General features: G+C 33.7%; 1 pseudogene; it reads right to left on the reverse strand.

Annotated features, from left to right (window-relative positions):
• Positions 1-5,933: 5,933 nt before the first annotated feature.
• Positions 5,934-17,019, reverse strand: part of LOC107504288 — a 30,706-nt pseudogene continuing 19,620 nt past the window's right edge.

Below are 17,019 nucleotides of genomic sequence, written 5' to 3' on the forward strand. Positions count from 1 at the left end.
GGTAAAGAGACAACCATCTAAATGGGAAAATATATTTGCCAGCAACACCTCCGATAAGAGCCTAATAATCAAAATATACAAAGAACTCATATGACTCAACAACAACAAAAAACAAACAATCCAATCAAAATACGAACAGAAGACCTGAACAGACACTTCTTCTAGAGGACATACAAATGGCCAACAAAATATATGAAAAGATGCTCAACATCACTAGCTATTAGGGAAATAAAAATTAAAACCACAATGAGATACTATCTCACACCTGTTAGAATAGCTATAAACAACAGGACAAGTAATAACAAATGCTGGAGAGGATGCGGAGGAAAAGGAACCCTCATATGCTGCTGGTGGGACTGCAAATTGGTACAGCCACTATGGAAAACACTATGGAGTTTCCTCAAAAAACTAAGAATTGATCTACCATATGAGTCAGCAGTCCTTATACTGGGTATTTACCCCAAAGACTTGAAAACTCATATCCAAAAAGATATTTGCACATCAATGTTCATAGCAGCACTATTGATTGTGGCCAGGACAAAGAAGCAACTGAAGTGTCCTATGATAGATGATTGGCTAGAGAAGCTGTGGTACATATATACAATGGAATATTACTCAGCCATAAGAAGAGATGTAATACTGCCATTTTTGACAACATGAACGGACCTTGAAATAATCATATTAAGAGAAATAAGCCAGACAGAAAAAGTTAAAAATCACGTGATATCTCTTATATGTGGGATATAAACCTAAAAGCAACAAATGAACAGGACAAACAGAGACTCATGGACATGGACAATAAACTAGTGATTATCAGAGGGGAGGGAGTAAAGGAGAGGGGGGGTAGATGGGGGAAAAATTTAAATAATTTCTTCAATTAAAAATAAATAAATTAATTTTTAACAAAGTGTAGAGAGAGATTTACCACCTTTCCCTTTAAAACATGCTTTCATTGTCCATTCATCATTCATTTTATTGTATTGATTTTGAGCAGTTAAAAGAGTCTTTTACTTCCAAGACTTCAGGGAAGTAGCTATTGTATTTCTTATCCTCCATGTCATAGATTGTTACTTCCTTTGATCACTTTCCATTTGTCAGTGTCCATAATTTCATAACTTCCTTTATGTACTTCTCCAGACTAAGGTTAAATGTATATATTTTGTACATAATACATTATATATGTAATTTATTATATATAATATATTAAATATATAATGTTTGTATATATTGGGTATTGGGAGGAATTCAAAGATTTTTAACGACTTGCTTTTGCATATTACTAAAACTTGGCATTATTGCTTTCTGTGTTTATGTGCATCTTATTTCTTTTTCTCTAGAGTGTTCAATTTCTCATTTTCTTAGATGAAGCTAAATGTTTTCTCTCACTTAATTCGTCTATCAGTATTTCTAAGCTATTCTGTCTCCCTGTTGTTACTTCACAGTCAACAATGATGTCAGTGAGACAGTTTCCAATCTGTTATTATCTGTGAATATTATTAACATGGTGTTATTTACACCCTTTTTTAGCTCACTAATGAAGATGCTGGATAGATTGGATCATACATGAACACTCTAGAGATAATATGGTGAAAGTTGCTAATTTTCATTCTCTTTTGTTTTTGGTTCTTGGACTACATTGCAGCCTGTATCTAAACTTCAGAAATAAATGTCTTTGAGGTAGGTAGGCATGATTCCTTTATTCTATATGTTTTTTCACTTCCATAAACAAATTGCCATATGTACTCAATAGCATTTTTCCTTCATGATCCAGTGATTTTTTTTTTTTTTGAGATGGTATTAGTTCAATTTCAGAAGTAACTTGCTTTATTGCAAATTCACATGTTTGCACAGCATGTGAATTTCTTGGGCATGGGAAGGACAAAGGCTAAATTTTATTGTTTGTGCTTCTGCCCAAAAAATAAATGTCGTTCTCTCAAATCATTGCTTTTTTATACTTCTGTTTCTTTACCATTTTATTCCTTTTACTTCGTCTGAACTTCTTTCCTTTTGCACTTACCAAATTTTTTTCAAATTAGCTCTCATATCACTTTCTCATTTCCCCCCAGATAATTATTTTTTCTTTTTGTATTTGAATTTCTCTGCATTCCAATGATAACTCTATTACCACACTTGTATGTAATAAGGTACCTCTTTTATTTATACATCTATCATTGCTATGTGCTGAGAACACCTAGAGGGCAGAAATCATGTCATATTCATCTTTATTCCTTAGTTTTTAGCATAAAGTTGCTGCTCAGTAAATGTTTGCTGACTGAATGAGTGAATTAATGGCCCGTTTATAGGGGTATCAACAAAGGCCTTAATACAAATAAATCAACTTTTTATGAATATTTATATCAGAATGAATTCCCTTTTTTAATTTATTAACACTGTATTAGAAAATGCCAAGGTTGCTTTTGTTTCTCTGCATAGTTTCAGTGTTTTAATTGTTCATTAACCAAAAGCACACAATGCATAGTCAATTACTATTATTATTTTAACTAAAGAGATATTTAGATAACAGTAACTTTTTTTTCTTTTAAGAATGGAAAACAAATGTTAAAAAAAATGAGCCTTATAGCATATTTTAAATCTTCCTTAATATGCTAGACTGATATCCACTATGGTTTAGTTCTTATCATTCAAATCTATAGCTATTGGACTGATATTTAGTTGACATCTTTAGGATAGTTTTCATCCCTAGAAAAACAAAGTCATGATTAGAAGCTTAGAATTTTCAGCTGTACTTCTCCATTTGCTTAAGAAGGAAGACTAAAAATGGAGTGAATGATCAATCATGCTTATATGATAAAGACTCCATAAAAATTCCCCAAATCAGGGTTCAGAGAGCTTCCAGTTTGATAAACACATCCATGTACTGGGAGAGCAACACGCCCCAGTTCTACAAGGATAAAATCTCCTGTGCTTGGGATACTCCCAGACTTCACTCTGTGCTTCTCTTCATCTGGCTGTTCATCATACCCTTTATCATATTATTTAATAAACTGGTAAATGTAAGTAAGTGTTTCACTGAGTTCTGTGAGATGCTCTATCAAATTAATTGGACCTAACATAACTTCTGATTTGTAGCCAAGTCAGACAGAGATTGTGAGTAACCTGGAGACCTACTGTTTACAATTGGCATTTGAAGTGGGGGACACTTCAAATAGCTGTAGCACCTGCAGCTATCTTCATGTAGATAGTTTCACAATTGAGTTAAACTGTGAGACACCCAGCTAATGTCAGAGAATTGATCGATAGGGAAAAACTTCCACACATCTCAAAAGCGTTGTTAGTGTGGTAGTAGTACGAGAATAAAGGGAAAACACAGGAGAGTGGACTGGGTTTTTCTTAACTCATAAACACATAATACATGCATGTTATTTACACAAATAAACAATTATTAGTTAGTAGTCATAGAGATAGTCAAGAGACTTGTTTTATAATTTTAATGAAGCCCCAGTTCTCCATCCTTTCATTACTCCAATAACACCTTTAGTGAAAACTTCACCAGAGGAAAATACACAATATCCTAAAAATAAGATTTGTTAACAGTAATAGATATCAGACAAAGAATCAGTTGGGTTAACAGTCAGCCACGGAACCATTTATGAATCAATCTTCAGGTGCCACTCTGAAAGATGAAGAGTATTAAGGTCTGGGAAGTTATTAGGTAGTCTGTAACTTGTTGAAGAGGACAAATGGAACCAGTTGTCCATTTGTCCTCTTCAACAAGTTACAGACTACCTAATAACTTCCCAGAAGAAATTCTAGCATCAGATGATAATTCTTTTACCATTTTGGTACTTTCTTCCATGGAATCACAATTTATGTGTCTAATATTGGTCACTCTTAAATAAAAGGAAGACAGGCCTTTCTAATCTGGCAGTGATATGTGGAACAGTCTTTGTGGAATAAAGAGCAATGGGATATATGTAATAATAATAATATGTAATCCACAAATGCAGACTTATTGTGAGATTGCTCTGAGTCTAAAAGAAAGAGAAAATGTTGCCATTAAACCAAAGAATATTGTATAATCAAGAGAAAAAAAATGAACTATCTGTTGCTTGGATGAAATATTCTTAACTCTCATATCATAGCAAATAAGTAAAGCCTAGCTTTACCTCACCTATTAATTCTATCTTGAATTAACAGCTATCCTATTTGACAATGTAAAAAGTTATTGTCAATTGTTTAAAGCTTCTAATGAATGGAAGATATAAGAGCTCCAAAATGTTATTTTAAATTTACCTTAGCTGCACAATGACCAAATAGCAGATTTTGGAGTAAAAGGCCTATGTTTGATTATAACTTTATTTCAGTTCAGTTCATTTTCCATGATACCATGCATTTCAAAAAACATAAATACTACAGATCTACTTTTCTATAGGATTCTAGACATGTATATTTGATGACTGCTCAACAATTTGCCTAATTCTTTCATTGTTTATCCTTACATATGTATTGAATAGTCAGAAACGTAATCTAACAATGATTGTGTTTACAGCAATGTAAAAACTTCTATGGCACTTAGAAACTTGGATTCACAAAAATCACACCCACATAAGGCAGATTTTTTCTCCTCTGTATTGTGTTTCCTCCAGATGATTAATAATTCACCAAGTGAAGTTTTTCTCATGTAAACCTAAAGGAGAAAAAAAAAGACAAATTATTCTCTTAACATAGTTTAAAAGTTAAATGTATTTATTAAATCTAAACATAAATAGGTAAAAAATTAACATTATTTTATTAAACATGCATTATAAGGTTTCTGATGTTCTAGGTGCTAAAGAGACTGAGAAGAATAAGATAAAATGTGTCCTGTTGTCAGAGGCGACACTGTAAAATGGATGGTGACAAATAAACAAAAACATGTAAACAAATAGTACAACAATATCATGTCAGATTGTGGTAAAAGTTATGAAGCAAATAAGTGTACTGGAAATTGGAGCACATGGTGTAGTACTTGACATATGCAGTTACAGAAGATATCTCAGAGGAGGTGAACCTGGAGTAGAGAACAAAGGTTGAGAAGGAGTTGGCTGAGTTAAGAGCTGAAAAAAGCCTTCCAAGTCAATGGAACATTAAGTGTTAAGATCTTAAAGAGGGGAAAGGTTAAGATTTCAATGACAGGAAAGGAAAAGAGTTTGTCTAGAGTAGATCGAGCAAGAAAAGAGTGATTCAAGAGGTAGACAAAGACCAGATTGCCAAATATGTCATTAAAAAAAATCAAACTCCTAAGTGCAAATTTAGTGCCCTTCCCAATAGAAATTGCAATGTCTATTAATCATTCATAAGATTAAGAGTATATTTTACATTTTGCAATAAGTAGAAATCTTTACCTTGTTCTTTTAATGAACATTTGCTGAATATTTACTATGTCCTAGATATTGTTCTAAAATCCAGGAATGGAGTAATGAACTAAAGAGAAAGAAGCTTGCTGCTCATTTGGAACTTGCCTTAAATCTCTTTCTTTGCTTATATGCTTTGATGCCAAAAAGATGATAGCATGTAGGTGCCAGCTTGCAACTCTATGTTGCTGTCTGTTCTAACTTTGCTAAAAAAGTCCTATGTAGGTTTCAATAATCCAAGGAATAAACAATTAATATACTTCCCTCTCATAGAAAAAAAATTCTCTAATGAAGTCAGATCTTGACCTTGTGAAAATACAGTTTCTCACTTCCTGAGGAAAAAGGAAAATAATTATAGAATATGAAGCTATTACCTGATCTTACATTTGAAATGGTATAACTTATTATAGCTATTCCCTCAACCTGGGCTATATCTTTCCTGGAGGGGCAGCCATCCATTAATTCCTTTGTACTATTTACTACAAATATTTAATATGTTGTAGGAAGTCTTGAGAAGTGTTCAAAATAAGACTTTTTAATTTTTTTTTAATTTTTAAATTTAAATTTTTATTTTTCTAGTCAATGAAAGAAAAACTTTATTGAGTCCCCTGGACCGAGGGGTTTGAGAAGATGGCTGCCTTGTGGGCTGAGAAGGTGGGGGAGAGGCCTTTTTTGACCTTCTTGGGGAGTAGGTTGTTGGTGTGGCCCCACTTCTTGCGGCAGTTGACAACACGGGGATGCAGGCAGGCTTGACACTTTCAACAGATTGTCTTGTCGCAGCTGTACTTCTGGGTGAGCTGGCAGAGGGAGGGCTCAATGATGCTACCCCAAAGACGAAGCACCATGTGCAAGATGAGCTCTTTCTAGATATTATAGTCTGAGAGAATGCGGCCATCCTCCAGCTGTTTGCCCACAAAAATCAGGCTCTTCTGGTTAGGTGGGTGCTGTCTCTGTCTTGGATTTTAGCTTTAACATTTTCAGTGGTGTCACTTGGATGGACCTCAAGTATTATGGTCTTGCCCATCAGGGTTTCCACAAAGACCTGTATATCTGCGTTTGCAGGGGAGGCTGCTCAGCCACCTTTGAGGACAAAGAGAAAGACTGTCTTTTTAAATAAACTAGCATTTCTACCTTCTAAAAAATTTGAAAAAAAAAATGGCAGAAAACAGCGTTAAAATATAGACATGATAGTTTCTTCATAATTTCCAAACCTTTTCTACAAAGACACATCTCACAAGATTGATGCTTTAAATGCTGACAATTTGACAATGATATTTTAATTGTAAGATCAGGTTAATCAGCAAATGTGTTATGAAAAAAAAACGGGGGAGGGGGGCTTTAAATTGAGAGGTTATTATAAAAGCTCACAGAATTAAAACCTTGTGGGAGTGGAAGAAAAGTGACTTGAGAAATAATAATTACAGGATAATACTTGACTATATAAATACTTATAAACAAATAGGTAAGTAAAAATAAAGAGATAATGGATTTCATGGGTAAAACAGTACAGTGCTCTGATCTTTACGTAGGAAGTGCAAAACTTTACAGAGGTTTTCACTAAAGCATGTTACTGCGACTGTTCTACAAGAGTTTGAATAAGGTCTGTTTTCTTTTGTTCTTTTTTCTAGGTATAAAGTGAAAAAACTTTAATTTAAAGAAATAATAGTGGCAGAATTTTCATACATATGGAACTTGGGGAAATATCCAATACGATTCACCTAATAACTCCAAAGGTCTGTTATGGGAGGCATACTTAACAAAGCAACCTTAAGTGTGATTTATAAGTATCATATACTGTTTCATAATAGTTTTTATTTTATTTTTTGTTTCTTCATTTGCTGTGGTTATATAGACAGCATATGAGGTCATAGCAGGTCAAGAGTTTTATAGATGATTTAATTTTTAACTTGACAACTCTATAATACCCGGAAAATAAACTGAAGGTGATGTTGTTATAAGTGTACTCATAATTAAAGGTATACTTTAGCAAGCTGACTTCAGAGAAACATCATAAAATTTTGTATTAGACTCTATAAATTAGTGAATAATATGTCTTCCATAAAAGTGTCCTTCCTTAATCTATTGATTATGAGAGTCTCACTTCTATTCTCTTACAGTTCCCTTGAGAATTATCTCTTTCCATACTTATCATGCTAAATTATAATACAATACCAATGACAAGTAACATTCGAGATCTTGTAATGATCCAGTACTGGGTTAAGTAGTATATCACACAATATTATTAATCATGAAACAAACAAATCCGTGGGATAGATTTTATCTCAATTTTACATTAAAGGGAACTTTGGGAAGTTAAGAATCTTATACAAGACCACATGGCTAGCAAATTCTAGAAACGGAATTAAATTCCATTTCTATCTTATTCCAAACCCTATTACTTCTGTTTATTCATGTCTATTTATTGGGAATTTTTATGAGGTTAAGGGATTTAAACTTTCCAACAGGATCTTTAACAAAAGCCACTGTTCCTACAACATGAAAAAAGGAAGTAAACAACAACAACAACAAAAACAGAAAACAACAACAAATTATAGGAGTTTAATAAGCCAATCACTCTTCAAATCCAGTGTTGATAACTTGCTATAAACATTGAAAATAATGGGTAAATAGTAACCGAAGCACTACCTATTGATATTTGGTGGTGCTGACAAGGAGAGCTTTAGACTCGGGGACATTTGCAGCTTGTACTTAAAATCGTGAAGCTTTACAATACATAGTGAACCTTAACACTGACTATACTTTTGAATCAAATGGATGTTATTAAAATGTGAAGATGTGTGGACCCCCCCCCAATTAATTAAATCAGTATTTCTAAGTCTGAGGTATAGTTATCAATATTTTAAAAAGCTACCTAGTCATTTTATAGTTGAGAACTACTCAGAAATAAATGGAACCTCCTTCACAGTCTTTTATTTAAGGAAATCTATTTCTCTTACTCTTCTGAAAATTAAAGACAGTAATATACCACAATGGACACAAGATAAAAATACCACAGGCTTTATAGTTAGTGTCCGTACTTCACAGGAGATAAGTAGAAATTAGAGTCCAGTTAATAAAACAATCATGTTTCCTGAGTGCTTATCATTTAAATTGATGTAGTTAACTTGGATTTATGAGAAGTGAGCAGCTAGTAGCTAGCTCTGCAGTCACCTGGTATAAGGTGATGAAACTAGGTCTATATAACTACCGTTACCTGGGTGTTTTAACCAAGGATTTTGGGGAACCCATCTCTAGGTTCCACCTTTTTACATAGATCAGAGAAGTGAGAATTACATATTCTGAAAAAATAGTTGCTATCTAAAATTAGGATATAGTGAAGGCTTGGACTGTATTCCTTCAGGCTGGAACCTTTATTTGTGTAAACTTGAGCAAGTTACATAACTTTCTATGCTTAACTTTCTTCATCTACAAAGCAGGATAGGGTAATAAATATAGTAATTTTGTGTTTAGCAGTTTACCTTCATTACATATACCTTCAACAAATACTGGAAGGTAGTTCCTATTTATTATTCTCATCATACAAATAAAAAAAAAACTTAGACACAGTGAGATTAGATAGCGTCCAATATTACAGAGCACAAAAATGATGGAGCCTGTAATCAGCGCCAGACGGTTTAACACGAGAGCAGGCACACTTAGCTGCCTAGGCAGCCACCATAGTTACATTATTTCAGAAGACTGTCTAGAAGATGAAGTGAGATATAACAGCATTGCAACAAATACTGGGACCTGGTTCCCACATCTTAACATTCTGATTTCATCGTTATGGGGTACAACCTGGGCTTTGGGGCTTTTCAAAGCTCCCCAGGTGATTCTAATATATTACAAAGTTTGGAAACCAATGATGTAAGGACTTTAGCATAGAGTTTGACACAAAATTGGAGGATAAACATTATCTCTATTAATACTTATATTATTATTCAGGTTATCATTAGACACTAGTCTGAAAACAAAACAGGGATTTAAATAAATAAGAGTAAGGTAAAAGGAAAAAACAAAACACTGCCAAATTAATTGGTATATATCCAAAAATATTTTTAGTGTTAAAAAACAATTTTAAAATTGCTTTTATAAAGATGAACTAAAAGAAAACTGGAAGCTTAAAAAACAAACAAATCAAAGAATATAGACTTGAAACTTTGCTGTCATTTGAGTTTTACTGATTTCTGTTATCCTATTTGAGTCAGAGACAATCTTCTTTGGTGCTTCCATTTGAGTGGCTATACAAGGTCTTTCAGGAATACAGTCTTTCTACTTATAGTTCATATTTCCATGAGCCTTTGAAGTTTTCTATAGTGATTACTGATTCATCTATGGCTTTACAAAGAAGAAAATTGGTATTCAAGGAAGAAAACCAATGCTGAGAAGTTTTTTAATCTTCCTATAATATTTCCAAACTGTTCTACCTGGAGGCAGAGATAAGGATTTCTTAAACTCTCAAGGTTTATTTGAGCCTCATGGTTTGTTGGTAATCTTATGTAGTAGTAAAAACTAATACTTGCAACAAATATACAACTAATCAACTCTTGGGCACAATTTTAAGTTAGAGTAGACCTCCCACATCCTTCAGCTGTGGCTTGCTTTAGGCAAAGGACATGTGGTTGCTAATTTTAGTTTGTCATTAGTTGATTTTCCTAAGGTCAGATAGCTCTTTGGTGGCTGGGGGGATGTGCATTTGTGAGCAGGCATGTTAGGCAGAATAGAGGGCTTATTTTCACAGTAATTGCTAGGCTTTATGTGCTTGACCTAGGGAGAGGATTTGTAAATATTTTTATATAATCTATTAATTTTAGCATATTTTATATGTGATATTTGAAAAGTAAAATAGTAATATTTTACAGAGGAAAGAATGGAATTATTAATATATTTTGCCTTTTTTTCTGCCTCTATAAATCTCTATGACAGCTGAGGAGTATTTCGTCTTTAGCTAAATTTACTAAATTTATAATTTTCCAGATATCTTAATACTATTAGAATATATGCAAAACATAAATATAACTCTATTATTGTAATTACTATAATTGACATTTCTGTCCATAAAGAGATATATTATGTTCCCATAATATATTAGACAGAACTAATATGTAAACTCCATGTGCAATTTTGTCATGAACAATATATGACCTAAAAACTAGGGTTTCTTCAGTTTAGTTACAGTAAATGGATACAAACAAATCAGAATTTTCAGAGCATCAATATCATCAATTCGAGCCTAGCTATTCTGGTTTAGAAAAGTCAGCTCAATTATTTCCAGTCATTTAGATATTTCTTAACAAGAGATTTGGTTGTTTGGTTGTTTAAACAACATCACAATAAATAATAAATGTGTATATTATATTACCTAAAAAATACGTTTCTCATATCCGATTCTGTACACAAATAAATATAGAGAGTCACGCATACAACCCAGGTAAATTTAATTTTCCATGCACAAAATAAGCCCATCAGCAGAAAGGCTAAAGGTGTTTTTTACCCGTGTGTTATGTATGTGTATAGCAAAGAACTTTCACCTTTTGATTCACTGCTAAGATTTTCGACAGTTTTGCCAATTAGTGTCAAGTGAAAGAGGGAATATTTTTCTAACAGAAGTTCAATTGTAATTTAGCCTATAGAATCCAGATTTACAAATGTCTTAATCTTTGATGTTTCCACCAAGTCGAAGTTATTTTAAACCATTGATTGACTTCTTAGTCAACAAGATTTTTTGTGACTTATAAGATTAAAAATCAATCAGCAGAATATCATCATTTTTTATTATAAAAATCATGTGTTTAACTAGAGAGCCTATTCTTTAATTTGCAGAGTTCGATGTGTATTTAAATTAAAATGGTTTATCTTTCAACCAGAAAAAATTTAACAGAACACTCTTTGAGCAACCCTAAGAATTATGAAAGAATATTTTAGTCATTGTTATAATAATGATTTGCTAGTTGATCTAACAAGAGCACTAGTGATTTTGGTTAGTAAACCAGGTTCTGACAATCTTGCTGAGGGCATACCTTGCCCCTTTGTTTTTATACTAATCCTTGGTTCAAAGCATCTGGAGAGCCCATTTCTGAGGATTGTCAGTCACTTTCTCTTTCTCTCTGTCTTTCTCTCTCTGTCTCTGTCTCTGTTTCTCTGTCTCTCTGTCTCTCTATCTTTCTCTCTCTCTCTCTTTATCTTACTCTGTCTCTCTCTCTGTCTCTGTTTCTCTCTCTCTCTCTCTCTCTCTCTCTCTCTCTCTCTCTCTCACACACATACACACACACAAACATACACACACATATATATAAACATATACACACACAATGAACTTAACCTTAACTCCATGCCGTGCAAAGATGGTCACTGCCATGTAGAAAATTATGATCTATTTCATTTCTAAAAGGTTCTTTTTGTTTTCCAAGTTATTCTGGTATTATCATATCAATGAATTAACTCCTTTGGCAACATAAGCAGTTCACTAAGTACATGAAGGAGGGAGATACTAAAAGTAAAACAATACTAGATCCAACACATGAACCTTTTCTTGTGGAAGTTATACAATTAGAATCATTTGGAGGAACTGGGATAATCTTAAGATGGCCAAGAAAGGAAACTATGGATCAAAGAGAAGACCAAGACCAGGCTATGTTTTGCAGGAGAGCTAGTTTTGTCCAAGTGTAGCATAGACTAGAAGCCATTTTGAGCCTTAAATACTTTAGCACAATGGTTGAACTTTGGGGATAGTGGCTAAGCATGTAAATGTGAACCAAAAATGATGCTAACTGAGAGACCAAGCATATGGTGTTTTGTACTGACATCTAGGTAAACCAAGTCATTTCTGTGTCAATGCACAAGCATCTACAGAAAGTGTTGAATCAGTTTTCAACAGAGACATCAAATGGCAGTGACTGAAACTGCTTTACTGAGTCCTCCAATCAATTTTCACCCAGTGCAGCTCCCAACTCCCTTCTCTTTCATCCCTACCTACACAGTGCAGATGTCACAGTACATCATTACAATCACTTTCTTGTAAATATCCCCAACTGTCCCTTTCCTTCCTCCATTGCAGTTATAGGGAATAACTTATAGGTACACAATATCACTTTGCTGATAGTGTCAGCTTGAATTCTTTATTGCACAATCAATGAGGTACTCAACACTTCCAGACAGCCTCATCATTTACTTAGTGAGTTTACTTTCTCTACTTTGGAGACAACTATTTTATACCTACTTTTCTGTTGTCAAACCTGAAAATGACACCATCTCCCATTTTACTTTTATCTAATAACCTCACCTCACACTTTATTGTTATAATAGAAACCAATAGAAAACAAAAGTACTCCTTCAGCTTCCGTCACCATGGCCTTCATGTTTAGGATGAATGAAGCAGTCCTGCTCCCCAATCCTCTCTTCTTCAACTCTTGAATTCATCACCTCCTGTTATCTCCTTGACTCAGCTTCTGTAGACATTCTTTCCTTCTGCATTTCAGGAACTCTTTACCTACTCAATATTTTATAATAATGTATAAGCAAACTCAAAAATTAACCATCTCTTATCATCATAACCCCATTTTTCCTTTTTGCTACTGTCCAATTCCACTGTCTCCTTTCATACTCTGTACTCACTGTCTCTCTTTCCATATATCCAGGTCTTACCACACCACTGAAACTTCTTTTTCAAAGTTACCAGTGGCCACGGGAGTTTATCTGATGTTCACATCCCTGTTCTCATCTTTATTAAACCTCCAATAGAATTTGAAATAATTGAATACTTCCTCTTCTTAAAATATTGTCTCATCTCTTGGCTATCATGAAACCATACCATTCTGAGGTTTCCTTTCTGCCTTTACCACTCCAGTCTATTTATTGGCTCTGTGTAGTAACATTAATCTCACCCAAGGAGAGTTCTGGCCTTTGTCCTACACTACTGGGAGATGGTATCTAGGTCCTTGGAATGTCCTGTTTAAAAATAGTGTCTTTGTTTACCAGGGGGCCTTGGCCACTGGACAGTCTAACAATGAGATATATGATGGGGGCTTTGGGGCCTGCACTATCTGCTCTACCTCTAAGAAGCCTACTGGTCACCCAAGTATCCAGTCAACTGTGAAGTCACAATCTAAATATTGGACACTGGGTTAAGGTGAGCTTATCTGGTTGACAGTATTCATGAAGTATTGCCACATATTGATTCCAGGAAATAACAAGTTTTAGTAAGTTCTGTGAGTCATTCTAGAGAAATATATCTGAGTGTGGTTTGGGGAACACCTTAGGCATACAGTTGGTGTTAGACATGAGGGAGGTCTATGGACAGTGTTCCTCAGTCTCTGTGGGCTTCTCTTTTTTCTTTTTGAATACTGAAGTGTTTCACAGCTTGGTCCTAGTCCCATTTTATCTAGCTACACACTCTCCCTACAATCACTTTCCTAGTGTCTCAAATATCATCTAAAAGCTGTATCTTCAGCCCCCAATTTTACTAGAATTTCAGGATAAATGATCAGCCACATATATAACATATATGTTTTTGTGACTTATTAAAATTTATACACCCCACAGAAAGCTCTTCATTACTCCTCCTCACTCTACTTCCCTTTAATCAACATGATAATTAGTTAACAGCACCCATTTGCTCAAATCAAATGCTAGGAGTTATTCTTGATCCATCCCTTCCCATACCACATGGTATAGAATCCATTAGCAAGCTATATTTTAATCAGTGCTAATATTCAGTTCATAGGCAGTGGTATGGTCATTCTGATCATTAAAACACTGTACTATCTCTGGATTGGTAGGTAGATCAAAACCCATTGCTCTGAGCAAGACCCCTTTTGCCCTCTACCATGTGACCCAGTCTACCTGGCCCCTGATCTAATTACCTCTTCAACTTCCCACATTCCAGCAACTAAAGGATGAATAACTATGGTAGGGGACCTACCAGGACCTGACCTTGTTCTAGTTCCATGGACAGCTTCAGTTACAATTGGTTGGTGCTGTGCCAGCTACATTTCAAAATGTTTTTCTGGGCACCTCTTGGGGTAACTCAGAGATGATTATACCACTCTGGCACCGGCAAGTCTGCTGAATCTCCCATCAGCTCATTGTTGCTTCCCTGTGAAGGCTTTCTTTTCCAATATATCTCTGGCCAAAGTGACCTAGAACTCCAGTACAGGTGACCGGAGATGGAGTGCCAGGTAGCCCTGATGGTGCCTCAGCATGTACATGCCTAATGACCACCTGGTACCCTTAGATTATGACCACATGCTTCTGGGTTCTGGGTTGTTCTCTTGAAATTACCCTTGCTTACATAATTTATTATATGAATTAAAGCCTTCTTGGAGGATTTTTCTGTAAAGTTCCTGAAAAAAACCTAGAGAGGAGATAGATTGACCCTAATTAGGTTCACCAAAGGCAGTAAGTAGCAGGGCACTGAAGGCTTTTCAAGTGCAGTGGGTGCTCCATAGAGAGTTGTGGGGCTTGGCAGATGGATGGAATTCATGTCTGTTTAAAGCTGGAGGTGTATGAACCATAAATGTGACTTTCACCATTTTGATTGATTTTTTTTAACTGAGATAAAATTCAATTGCCAAACATTTGCTCTTTTAATGTATGCAACTCAGAGATTACTATATTTATAAAGTTGTGAAACTACCACTGCTAACTAATTCCAGAACATTTTCCTCATTCCCAAAAGAAACCCCATAACCATTAGCAGTCAGTCACTCCTCATTTGGGGGAGAATTATGTTTTAATTTTTTTAGTTATATATATAATTGTGGAATTGCTTGATCATATAATGACTTTGTTTAGTTTTAATGGAATTGTCAAAATATTTCCAAATTAATTGTATAGCTTTATTTTCTTATGAACAAAGTATTATAATCTTTGGAGAAATTGTAATTCAAACCCTGTGCCCATTTTTAATTTAGTTGTCTTTTATTGTTGAGTCGTAAGTATTCTATATATATTTTGAGTACTAGATACTTATCAGAAATATGATTTTAAAGTATTTTCTCCTATTCTGTGAGCTATTTTTTTTTTTACCTTCTTGATAGTGTCCTTTGAAACATGTGGGTTTTGCATTTTATTTTAGTAATAATATATATTATATTAATTGATTTTCATATGTTGAAATAATCTTGTGTTACTAAAACAGATCTAACTTGGTAACTGTATAATACTTTTTATAAGTTGGTGGATTTGTTTTGCTAGTATTTTGTTCAAGATTTTTACACCTATGTAGTTTTCTTTTCATGTGATATATTTGCCTGGTTTTGATATAATACTAGTCTCATAAAATGAGTTGTGAAATGATCCATTTTCCTCTGTTTTTTAAAGAATTGGTGAAAATATTTAGTTTTTTAAACATTTGGTTGAATTCACCAATGATTCCATCTATTCTTGGATTTTCTTTGTGGAAGGTTGCAATATTTTGTGTTACTAATTCAATCTCTTGTTATAAATTTATGTGCATATTCTCTTTCTTTTTGTATCTGTTTTACTAATTTGTGTCTTTCTAGGAATTTTTTCATTTTATTTGTTTTCTAACTTGTTGGTACAGTTATATAAAATCAGTAGTTTTGTACTCTCTTTAATTTCTGATTATAATAATTTCTCTTCTCTTTTATTCCTAATTTTTTTTAAAGTTGGCCAATTTTATCAATATTTTGATAGAACAACCTTTTGGTTTTGTTGATTTTCCTCTATTGTTCTAGTTTCAATTTCATTTATTTCTAGTTTAATCTTTATTTTCTTTCTTCTGCCTGGAATGGATTTAATTTGCTGTTTTTTCCTAGTTTCTTAAGGCAAGAAGCTATGTTATTGATTTCAGATATATATATTTTTAATATAGGCATTCACAACTATACATTTTCTCTTAAGTGTTGTTTTCACTGTATTCCATAGATGTTATTATGTTGTGTTTTTTATTTAATTCATCTCAAATTATTTTATAATTTATCATTTTATTTCTACTTTGACTCATTGGCTATTTAGAAGTGTGGTGTTAGTTTTCACATAGTTTGGAATTACCCAAATTTTCTTCTCTTATTGATTTCTATACTTTTAAATTCATTGAGACTTATTTTGTAGCCTAACATATGATTGATCTTAGAGAAGGTCCATGTGCACTTGAAAAGAATTTGTGTTCTGCTATTGGAGGATCATTCATTGGCTAGAACAAAATCTTTGGAAGAAAAATCTACACACTATCCCATAGTCTAGGATGTTCTACATTCTCTGGATTCTGCTCTTGTCTCTACCATATTATATAGCAATCTTCTTTTTTCCACTTGTGTCCATTGAGGTTAGCCTCATTTCTGTTGTCTCTTAAATATGCCAAATTCTCACCTCATCATCTTTACACATGCTGTTCCCTCTGGCTAGAACATTAAAATATAAACTAATTAATAATATTCCATGTTCTATGGATTTTAATAATAGCTTCACCTATTTTATCTAAGCAATAATGATTTAGAATCCCCATTTTATATATGAGAAAACTGAGGCCCGAAAAGGTTAATGAATTCATCTGAAGTACATAGATAATAAAATTCTGGAAAACACTGAAAAATTAATTATTGTTGTAAATTGCTTAATGTCTATTATCCTTATGTCATGGAGCCAGGATTCTAACCATATGTGTCTGACTCCAGAGTCCATGTTTTATCACTGTCCCATTTAG

The sequence above is a fragment of the Rousettus aegyptiacus genome, unplaced genomic scaffold (assembly GCF_014176215.1).
Source record: "Rousettus aegyptiacus isolate mRouAeg1 unplaced genomic scaffold, mRouAeg1.p scaffold_m13_p_5, whole genome shotgun sequence".
NCBI lineage: Eukaryota > Metazoa > Chordata > Mammalia > Chiroptera > Pteropodidae > Rousettus > Rousettus aegyptiacus.